The sequence below is a fragment of the Pinus tabuliformis genome, chromosome 1_1 (genome assembly GCF_031772625.1).
Source record: "Pinus tabuliformis cultivar Carrire ecotype Pingquan chromosome 1_1, CPIR1, whole genome shotgun sequence".
Classification (NCBI taxonomy): domain Eukaryota; kingdom Viridiplantae; phylum Streptophyta; class Pinopsida; order Pinales; family Pinaceae; genus Pinus; species Pinus tabuliformis.
In genome coordinates this window covers 894165927-894178310 of record NC_142297.1, presented here as the reverse complement: position 1 = coordinate 894178310, position 12384 = coordinate 894165927, and the positions used below count along the sequence as shown (strand labels likewise).

The 12384-nt window shown below is 34.4% G+C and overlaps 1 pseudogene; it reads right to left on the bottom strand.

The window, feature by feature from the left end:
* Window positions 1-9546: 9546 nt before the first annotated feature.
* Window positions 9547-10415, bottom strand: LOC149217288 (protein disulfide isomerase-like 2-3 pseudogene; annotated as a pseudogene).
* Window positions 10416-12384: the final 1969 nt, after the last annotated feature.

Below are 12384 nucleotides of genomic sequence, written 5' to 3'. Positions count from 1 at the left end.
TTCTAGAGCCTTTATGGTTTTTTCATGGAGATTATGTTTTCCCCTTTAAAACCCTAAATCCTTCTATTTGCAAATATGGAAAATCATATTTGAGGCTTTTCCTTTACATATTGCGCTAAGTCTAGTGAAAAGGTAATTCTATTAAAAATTTTGAGCTCCCTTCCATTTCACTATAGAATAGAGCCCTTCAGCGCACTTATAATTTGGGGTTCTTGTTCCAAATATTTCGTATGAGCTACCATCATGTTTCCTACATCTGCCATGGTCTATCGTTGTGTTCGACCTTACCATGCGATGTAAAATTTTAGTTATGGATATATATTTTTGAAATTTTGGGTTTAAAACCCTTAGTTACAAATTGTAATTTTTACCTCCAGCTTTGTTTGTCTAATTCCTTACCTCTATCTAGAATAAATTTGTTTAATATAAATATAACTATTTTAATACAACCCATAATGATATATATAGGTTGCTTCGGAGAAATTTTATCATCTCTCTATCATGTAATTGCAACCAAGGCTCGTGTTGGTCAATCCCATAATTGGGTATATAGTACTTTTCATATTTTTAATTGGTTCTAGAATCTAAACCCTTCAACTCCTTTGTAATTTGCTGCCATGGATAAGAATAGTCTTGTAGCCTATATCTATAGGTAACAAGGGTTTTAATATGAATATCTCTAAAAAAAATTGTATCTGTTCATTTCTTTTAAAACGATACTAAAATAATCTATCTTAGCTTCCATCCAGTTAACAATCATAGAATTTGCGGGACCTTTTTGAAGTTGTAATGATTTATAAACATGGGTTTTCATACCCAGTCGACCTAACAATAATAATATAAAGGCACAAAAATAACAATAGAGGGATTCTATGGCGCAGAGTAATAACAATATGGGGACAATAGGGGCACACCAATATAATAAGGGATACAACTACAATAGTAATGGGGTAATCACTAGTATTATAGGGACCTAACATGCCCCTCTCCTTCAAAAAAGTGTTGTCCTCAATTCTTGAGTAGTCCTGGATGCTTCTGTATAAAATTATCATCCTCCCATGTGGAATCTTCAGCGGATAAGTTCTTCCACTTGGTGAGATACTCCGAAATTGATCAATTTCGTAGCTATTGAGTTCTTGTTTCTGTGACTACTTCCGGTTCCAATATAATTTTTCCTTCCTCGTCAAGTTCTGGCAATATTGTTTGAACTGTGAGCTTGTCGCCTATAACCTTCTTTAAACATGAAACATGGAAAACTAGGTGCACTCGAGAAGCTGTAGGAAGCTCAAATTTGTATGCCATAGTACCAATCTTTTACAACACCTTGTACGGACCATAATACTTTGATGATAATTTATTATCCTTCTTAGCTTGCTTGAGGGACATTTTTTTATATGGTTGTAGCCATAGGAATACCCAATCACCTACATCAAAAATTCTTTCATTGCGATGTTGATCTACCTGTTGTTTCATTCTATTCTGTGCCAACACGAGGTTATCCTTTAAGAGTTGGAGGACGTGTTGTTGATGCTCGATGTGATGTTCCACTACTTGAACCTTAAAATTCTCTCTTAAATATGATGTGATGGATGGTGGTTGATATCCATAAAGTGCCATAAATGGGGCCATTTTGTTGTTGTATGGAAGGAAGTGTTATACCACCATTCAGCCAGAGGCAACCATTTGACCCATTGTGTCTGTTTATCAGATACAAAGCAGCGAAGATATCCCTCCAAACATTTGTTAACTATATAAGTTTTCCCATCATATTGAGGATGATAAGATGAGCTATGAGCTAACTAAGTACCAAGACAAGAAAATAATTCTGTCCAAAAATTTCCAGTGAAAGTGGGATCTCTGTCACTTATAATAATCTTAAGGATTCCATGTAGCTTTTGAATTGTTTCCATAAATGCAGTAGAAACTGTACTGGCTTTAAATGGATGTGATAATGCACAAAAATGTGCATACTTGGTAAGTCTGTCAACTACCACCATGATGACACTCTTTCCCTCAGACTTGGGTAAACCTATGATAAAATCCATTGAAACCTCCTCCTAACGTTGGCTTGGAATGGATAAAGGTTGTAATAGACATGGGGTCTTAATTGTTTCAACTTTATTTTGCTGGCAAACCAAACATTCCGCCACAAACTTTTGAATACCCGCTTTAAGTCCATCCAAAAAAACTCCTTCTTAACCCTGTGGTAAGATTTTAAAAATCCTGAGTGCCCTCCTAAGGGAGAAGTGTGCAATTCCATAAGAATCTTTTGTTTGAGTTGGGAATTCTTACAGAGGTATAAGCGATCTTTGTACCATAACGAATCATTTTGCCAACTAAATGTATCAGATGTACTGGAATCTTGTTGTAACTTTCGAATAACTGTCCACACTTCTTCATCATTCTTCTATTCCTCCCTTGCTTCATTTATCCAATCTGGTTGGATAATAGAAATGGTGTACAACAATGCTTCCACATCCTCATCCATTCTTGAGAGTGCATCTGCCACCACATTTTGCTTCCCTTTTTTGTAGATGATTTCAAAGTCATAACCCAACATCTTTGTGACCCACTTTTGTTTCTCTCCAGAGGATAATCTTTGTTCTAAAAAGTATTTAAGGCTATCATGATCCATTTTTACCTTCAAGTGTCTTCCCATTAGGTAGGGTCATCATTTCTTAAGTGCATGTAGTATTGCCAACATTTCCTTCTCATAAATAGATTTTTGTAAAAACTTTCCCTTGATTGGACGACTTTCAAAAGCAATGGGTCTTTCATCTTGCATTAAAACAACACCAATTCCATTTCCTAAAGCATCACATTCCACAATAAAGGTTTTTGTGAAGTCCGATGTAGCTAAGACTCGTGCTTGGCACATTGCCTCTTTAAGATGTTCAAAGGCCTTTGTTGCTTCTGGAGTCCGTGAAAATGCATATTTCTTCAATAATGTTGTTAGAGGTGCTGCTATTCTCCCATAATTCTTAACAAACTTGCGATAATACCCTATCAACCTAAGAAATCCTCGCAGATGCTTTATGGATGCGGCGATTTTCCATTCCTTAATGGCTTTAATTTTGCTAGGGTCTACCTTAACTCCTTCATGAGATACAATATGACCCAGATATTCCACCTCTTGTACTCCAAAGAAACATTTGGATCTTTTTGCATATCACTGTTTCTCCTCCAGTAGTTGTAGCACCCTGTCAACATGTTCAACATGATCCTTCCAAGACTTGTTTTAGATTAGTATATCATCAAAAATTACTAACACAAATTTTCTAAGGAAGGGTTTGAAAATGGAATTCATCAAACCTTGAAATGTAGAAGGTGCATTGGTAAGGCCAAAAGGCATGACCAAAAATTCATAATGACCCTCATGAGTTCTAAATGTTGTTTTCGAAATGTCTTCAGTCTTCATTCTGATTTGATGATATCCTGAATGAGGATCCAACTTGGTGAAGTAAATTGATCCATGCAATTCATCTAGTAATTCATCAATGACGGGAATGGGAAACTTATCTTTAATAATGAGCTTGTTGAGCTCCCTATAATCCAGACACCTGCACCATGATCCATCCTTCTTGTGCACCAATACTACTGGAGCAAAGAAAGAACTTTGACTAGGTTGAATTATACCAACCTTTAGCATTTCTGCAACCATACGTTCAATTTCACCCTTTTGGGCATAGGGATATCTGTACGGCCTGATGTTTGGAGGAACACTTCCTGGAATCAGATGAATAGCATGATCATGATCACGAATAGGTGGGAGACGTTTGGGAGTCTCAAATACCTTGGAATGATTGTCCAAGACTTTTTGGAAATCTGGAGAAAGAGATGATTTTGATGTGGAAACATCTAGCGAACATAATTGTGCAATTACACCTCTTTGTTTCTTTTTTAGAAGCTTTGTCATACCGTTAGAGCTAATTATCTTTCTCGGTTTCCCTGCAATACCCCTTAATTCAACTTCCTTTCCTTCTGTGGAAAATTTCATGAAAAGTTCTTGAAAATTAAAATCTATTGTACCCAAGGATTGTAGCCATTAGACTCTTAGTACAACATCAGCACCTCTCATTGGAATGGAAATAACTGGGCTAGTCAATACATATTCTCCCATAGATAGCTTGATATTATGGCACTTTCTAGAGCAATTTATCATTCCTCCATTTGAAACCATCATTTGACACTCTGGTACTGGATACAGGCAGCAATTCAATTCTTTTGCTATCTTACAATGAATAAAATTGTGGGTACTTCCTGAATCAATCAACACTATTACCTTTTTCTTCTTGATTTTTCCTTCTATCTTGATGGTTTGAGGAGTGGTAATTCCAGACAATGCATTAAAAGATATGGTTGAATTCATTTCTTCTTTATCTAGGCTTTGTTCCTAGAGTATATCCTCTTCTTTTGACCTTTCTTGCTCCTTTTCTTCTTCCTCTTCACAATCTATGTAGAATAATTTCCTCTCAGCACACTTATGATCTTTAGTGTATTTGCTATCACAACTGTAAAAAAAGCCCTTTTGCTCTTTTTTCTTCGAATTTTTGTGATGTCAACCTTATAGGTTGCGGAAGACTAGGGGCAACAACACTTCCATCTTTATAGTTGTGAGTGGTATGTTTCCGAGTTGCCATAATTTTGCTTTCCATTTTTCTTTCTAACCTGAATGCCTTCTCTAATGAATCAGTTTCCTAAAGGCGAACATCATGTTGGATATTATCCTTTAAAGTCCCTATGAACACATTAATCCTATGGTCCTCTGGAATATTTTTTACCCTTATGTTCAATTTTTGGAACTCCTCAATGTGCTCCATTATTGAACCCTTTTGTTTGAGACTTATCAATTGGCTAAAAAAAGTGTTGCTTTCTGTATCCTCATAATGTGTTGTCAATTATTTCGTAAAAATTTCCCAAGTGATAATTTGTTTACGAGAGCAAAGCCATTGATACCATACAAACTGATTTGGTTCCAAATATAAAGTTGCAATACGTACCTTTTGTGTGTTTTGCACATTATTGAGATCGAAAAATTGCTCCATCTGTAATATCCATGTTACGGGATCCTTGCCATCAAACTTCCTCATATCGATTTTTGGAATATGATGTGTTTTCGATCCAACATTAGAGTCTATGAAATCATGATTAACATTTCTTTTGTTCTCATCATGAATTTCCTTTACTACCCTTTCACCATTAGTAATCATTTCTTGTAGAAACTTTGTCAAATCTGTCTTCAAATCTTCCATGCCTATCTTCAAATCTGTCTTCAAATCTATCTTCAAATCGTCCATCTTATCTTCCATGTCATTCATCTTATTCTTCTACGCCTTTCTTTAAACAATCCATCTTAGCTTCTATGCCCTTCTTTAAGCCATCCATCTTAGCTTCTACATCTTTCTTTAAACCATCCATCTTAGATTCTGTTACTTTTTGTGCAAGTGACACTTGTTGCACTTGGTCTCGTAATTTTGATATATCATGTTGCATTTCTTGCTCTTCTTCATGATTCATGCTAGAGATTTCAGGTTTCTTATTAGGTGTTTGCATTTTCTTTCCTCGAGGCATCAACTACCGATAATAATGCTTTACTATGCCCTTTGAATTCCTTCAAACTAATTTTTCAAACCAAGCTTATGCAAAAATTTTAAAAAAACTACACACCTTTTTTCACTTTGTAGGAGATTGATATTGAATCTGATGTATCTCTGTAATTTCGGATCATCCAGTTCTAAAATTGTGACCTGCAGTAGCCCTCCGCGTCCTCTTTCCAATGCCACCAGTTTGATCCAAATTGAATTCTCCAGGGAAGTTATGCCAAATCTCCCACAGTGACTTGATTATAAACTAGTTCAGTAGAGTGAACTTGTACGACGTGCCACAGATCACTATTTCGACCTTTGGCTCTGACAAATATGTACAAGAAACTACATTCCATCCTATTTCTATAACTTCTTATGAAATTTTCAATCTGATGCCCAAAGAAAAAGTTATGATGATTTTCCCCAGGTCACTCGTTTGGAATGTAATTTAGGAGTCTGCAAAAAGACCAACTTCCTCAAATTATATATCTGCAAATATAGTGTGAATAGCTCTGAAATTTGGACCCGAGGTTTAGTGCGATTTCATCTCAAATGGGTTTTTTTTTCGCTTCTAAAACGTAGCAGAAAAAAAGTTATAGCAAAAATGCCACAATGACCTATTTGGAGCAGCGAAACCCTAGAATCCAGAGCTCTAATACCAAATGTTATGAAACTAGCTCACAAAAAGATAGAAAAGATAGATCAACGCCTTAGAATTCAGCCTCTTCGAGGGGGAAAACTCCTTTACATTACACGAATGAACAATTCTTGGATGATTCAATTGACAAAACCTCCTTTCTATATATAGGAGTCTAAGGAGTCACAATACAACCCAACAGACCTAACCAATAATCTATTCGATTTCATACTTAGGATTTACCTATAGTCTCCTTTGATTGTTCCAGTCTATTTTGGTTATACACAAACTCGTAATTATTTCACAATGTTGTCATCACTCTATATCGATTTATAGAATTAAAGAAAAGTCCTTATCCCTTTGTTTCTTTGAAGCCTAAGTTAATTATTTTTACAAAAATAGCTCAAATATAGGATATTTTATTATTGGTTTCTAAATAAATTTAAGTTAGCTCTTTGTGTTTTTGACATATGTGAAATCCATTTACATATCTTTGACATAAATATAACTAAAATGATTCCTCAAATTAGTCGCAAGTGCGGTACTCTTATTCTTATTATGGCTCTTCCATATAGCTCTTGCCTAGTCCAAATCGACTTGAACTATGATAATGTTTAACTAAGTGATTACTACATATAAGTTTAACCATTTACATACCAGGTTGAATGTTTTAGATTAATATATGTATATATTTGGTCAAACTTGTATGAATTCTTTATTGGATATATCATAGTTCCCTTTTGTTACAAAAGAGTGGTAATCTTCTTAACGATATATTTAAATTACATTTCTTATTTAATTTCAAAGGATCGACCAGTTATGTATAAATAACTCGTCCTTATTTTAATAATCACCGGGAAATTATTATACTAGTTAATCATATACATTCATAATGACTGATCTAACTAGATGATATAAGTTGTTTTAAAGAATCATGTTATAATTAAAGGATTAATACAAATTTTCTTTATCTACCATTTCCCTTTTTAGCTAGAAATACAAACAAAAATGTTCAAGATTTAAATAAAAAGGAACATAAGAACCTTGTAGTTTCCTTTTTGTTTTTATCTATGCATGTGCTCTAGTAACCACACATGATCATAATAAGGCTTCAATATTCTTAGTATAAATTCAATAGAATAACAATAGTAGAGTTCTTCTTTTATATTACTGTCCTTCAATCATTTTCCAACAAAACTTTTCCTATAATTGGATGCTTCCTCATACATTCATATAGGTTAAATAGCAAAGAACAATACTAGAATACACATCCCTTCATGTAGATCTATTTCTATGAATAACATCATATCTTCATTAAATCAGTTGTTTATTTTCACTAGCATCAATATGCACAATACTTATGCACACATGTATACATACTCAATAACCATAGAGCAATAGGACTGAAAAAATATATAGTTCTTCATGTAGAATCTTAACATATTGAATACAATTAAAAGCATGCATCCTTTACTTTTATCGACACATAAATAAACCAATTCAATAACAGATAAAAGTTTCACCATAAAACTCAGCTAACTAGTCTGCTTGGGGATCATTCAGTAATAGAGCACATTCCACCCAACCATGAACCGCCTCTACCAATTCCCCTTGAGCTAAGATCTTATTTCCCTCCAAAATCAACAACTCTTTGATTCTTGTGTGGTTTTTCTTTATATATTTATTACCGGCATATTTTTAGTAGTGTCATGCTTTAAGGTCTGCTAGTCTTTTCCTTGTGTATTTTTGTTTTAGTTTTTTTCGAAAAAGGTTCTATTCTTTTTATTTAAAGCACCCATTTCTTTACCATGGTACTTTATTCAACCCCACTTAGTATTTCTCTCTCACTAAGTGATTAACATACTATCTCTCTCCCATTATGTTGGTATTTTTAATTATTTTCTCCTAGCGATTTTTAGGGAAGTTCCACCATGTGAACTTAACCACCAACAAATTTTCATAAGCTATGAAGAAGTCTTCTAAAAATCTAGTGATCTTTATTGAATATTCCAACAATTTATCGGTTTAATAATAAAATATTTATACCATTTCGTAAGTCCAATCATGACTTTCATAGCCATTGAATCCAATAATAGCTCAATGTCTAAAAATAGTCAATGTGTAAAAAGCAGAGCATAGGGATGTTACATAATATGTCATTTATGAGAGATGAATGTATAAATCTTAACCACCCTATATAAACTTATGTAACAATATTACACCATATATATTATTTTATTTTATTTAAAATAAAATCAATTTATATTTTTTAAATTTTTAATATATTTTTTAAATTTTGAATCTTTTAAATAGATAATTTAAATATTTTTTGACTTAGGTTTATCTCTTGAAAATTAACTTCTAGCTATGGTTAGAGTTGTAATTGTGAGAATAATTCCATAATTTGAGTGGGTCTAATGATTAAGAACATATCGCCTTGTAAGAGGTTACAAGTTCAACACTATAGAGATAAAGGGATACACTTTATCTCTTTGGCATCTTGATAGATTAAGTGTCCAAAAAAATAAAGAAGTTGAATTCATTTATACATTTAAAAATATAATTTAAATAATAAAATAATGGTATTTCACTAATAATTATATTATTGAATAAAAAATAAAAAATAAAAAATAATTCAACTATACTTAACATTATAATTATTTTTTAAATCTATTTTAATTCTTATCCATCACATTAGTATTTTAATTTCCAACGTGTTTCAAACCAACTTATGTGGATAATCTTTATGATAAATATATTTGGAAGATGAAGCGCATTGGTTGATTCCAACAATGATTATTAAATATTACTTAATAATAAAACAACTACATTTCATATAATAAATTGAATATTTATTAAGATGGTTTTCGACAATAATCACATCGAAATTCATTTGTCAACATGTTTCGAACCAGCAAGTGTGGTTCATCATGAGGACGAGATGAATAATCAAATCATGGCCACACATTAAATAGAGAGATCAATAATTCAACGACTATAAAAACAACTAATTTTGACCAAGGAAACAAGAACAAAGGACTGGGCAATAGCTACATTTGACTGGTCTAAGAGACAGGGAAAGGAATAATAATTATGTAATTAATTAATTAAATATTTAGTTTGTTAAATCAATTCATTATTATTTTTATTTGTAATAGATAAATCTGTTTATAATTAACTAAAATTTTTAATGAACTTAAACTCGGAACATAAAACCTAAATATTTTAATATCCTCTTTAATAATTTAAATATACCCTAAGATTTGTATTATTATAGGACTATTATAAAACTAATAACTATTTAGTTAATTAGTTAACATGATTCTAAATAAACTTAGAATCCAACTTTTTCTTGCTTGATCCAAGGTGATCAAGCTCAAATGCGCTACGAATTGGAGCATAGACACTCCTTTTGCGGTTCAAAGCTATGAAGGCTAGATACTCATAGCCACCAACACCGACTGCTAAGAGCAAGATGCCTTCCTGTTGCTGCCAACGCATGGCTGTATGAACTTCTTTTGAATTTTTCTACTGCAGATATGAGTTGTTGTAGGTAACGATTCTTTCTTTCTACTTTTGTGTCTAAAATGTCAGGCATGAAACTAACAAAACAAATTGTTGAAGCAACATATGTGGTTCCCAATACATCCTGGCCTGTAAGCTTCACCGCTTCCTGAGGAGATACATTACCTTCAAGCTGCCCAAAGGAAATGGATTCAATCACATGAACTATCCTTGCACCTTCATAGAAACTGGACTCTCCTTATCTGAACCAAAGACCAAGATTGTAGAAAATCTTTGCACGTTGAACCTACTCATCAAACTCTTCTCTGCATCACAATTGAAGTGACCCATATTCACTTTTCCCTTCAAGCTATTTGCAGCTTTCTTCCACTCTAGAGCAAGTTTTCGCAACATCCACACCAGGGAGCATAACATTCAACAAGCCATTGATCTTTACTTTTGAGGACAATGTCATCAAAGTCGCTTGAAGTGAGCTCTATTTATGAGCTGGATGAACTTTTCTTATTTGATCCAGTCTTCCCATTTAGCCGGTCTTTAACAACAGTCTTCAACTGCTGAATTGCAAATTCGACTGTTGGTTTTGCATCATTTGCTCCTTGATAGTCTAATGGAGGCTTTCCAGGAGTAAATACCTTAATGGTTGGAAATCCCTTGATTCCGTATTCCATGGTGCAAAAACTCAACAAGGACACCCCTGTCAGAGTTTAGAACCTGTGGTGCCCATATAATATCTCTTATGCTCGATTTAAATCCCTGCAAAGAGAAAGGGATAAATAATTAAAACTATGAAAATAATTTCATCTGGAGGTGATAGTAAAAAATTGCAACTAAATTATACGAGTAAAACAAGAGGTGCTCGAAACCGAAAATCAACACAACATTTAGGCACCTTACCAGACTTATGAATTGCAAGTAATTTATGTGATGCAAAAGCAATGGTGCAGCTATAGATTCAAGGGTGCAGAGTAAGATGGAAATTTGAGGAATCTTAATGCACTTGAGGGGAAGAGGACCAAGAAAAAGTAGGGTTACTATCATGATGTATTATCACAAACCCTTATGCATATGTGTGATCATGCTTCTGGGTGAGTGGTGGGGTACCCAAAATATTGAATATGCCCAAAAATTTGGGTGGTGTTATAGCGGCTACAAAAAATGCCGAACCAATGGTAGAATCCAATATCCCTGTCAAGACCCCTGTAGTAGCCTGAGTGTGAATAATGATGCAAGGGAATATTGAAAAAACATTGTGGTCACCTCTTGCATGGCCACGACCTTTGTAGATATGACTTCCCTCATGCCTCAGCTAGGTCTTGCCAGTCAGTAAACACCCCATTGATAGTTCACACATGCTGGTAGTTGATGATGATGCAAAGAACAGGGCAGAGGGCTTATTGTATTCAAAATTTTAAAAGTAAGTTCCTGGCATTGCTCCACTACCGACATGCTTAGACAATACCCTGGTGGAGTCACTTCAAGAAATCAGAAATGTTTCTCTGCTGCCAGTGAACCTGGTTAGTACCCCAGCGGAGTCATTACATTAACTCTCTGCGCAGGAAGCCTTTCTTGATCCTTTACCCTTTATTTGGTTTCATCTTCTTTTACCTGTGAATTTGCACTTATTTCAGGGTTTTCATTACGCCAAGGAAGATGAGGGATCCCGACTTATTTTACGAGCAACAGAGGTTGTTTCTTGTTTGACAAAAACTAAGAGATATCCTAATTTAGGTTTTCCCTGATGCCAAGTTTTCACATCTAATTTCCAGTAAGCAAGTGAAAAAGAACACAAGTCATTGAAACAATCAAGATGACGTTGGGTACTAGGTTCAGGTTATGGGTATAAGTCATTTAAACAGATTAAGGTTCCCCATGAGCAATCTATTCTTATTCTCCCTGTTAATAAATTATACTCGTAGGAGATATATTCAGGATGAAACTTTGATGACTGGATCTAAGAGAGGTTACCCATTGGTGTAACCATCACAGCTTTACACAATCACAAGGCTAGGGTCTTAGTTCTAGGGCTAGGGTTTTAGTTCTAAGGCTAGGTGACCAGGAAACTCTCCTAGGGTTTACAAACTGCTGTGAGGAGGTCGAAACAATGCACTTGGAGTAAAAGCAAAAGGTGTGAGAAAGAAATTCATGGCACCACAGGTTTTGCAATCTTTAGGCTCATGAAGGCCCATGTAACGGCATGCAACATAGGCAAAAATTATAGGCTAGGTCAAAGGTGAGTGTGTGTCGAGCAAGAAGGCAAGTGTATGGTGAAATGCAATAGACGCGGTGAACAACGCAATGTAATGCTACATGCAGAAGAGATCAACTAATTTCAATTAAAGGACCAATGCAATGCGTATGCAGAGATTTCATGAATGCAATTCAACAACAAACAAATGCAAGGACATGAGTGCACAAGAAACAAGCAGGGAACTAACTACCTACACTAAAGAAAATGAAACATGGAAAATTTAAATCGTAAACAAATTCTAATCAGCCAACTGATAAGAAAAGCTAAAACCTAACTAGTCTAAACCCTAAATCCTAAATTAACCAAAGCATAGGCTGGGCTATGTGAAATCAAACTTCCAATGTAGCCACCGTAGCAGTTCCCAACCTGCAAAAACAAATATGACAGCA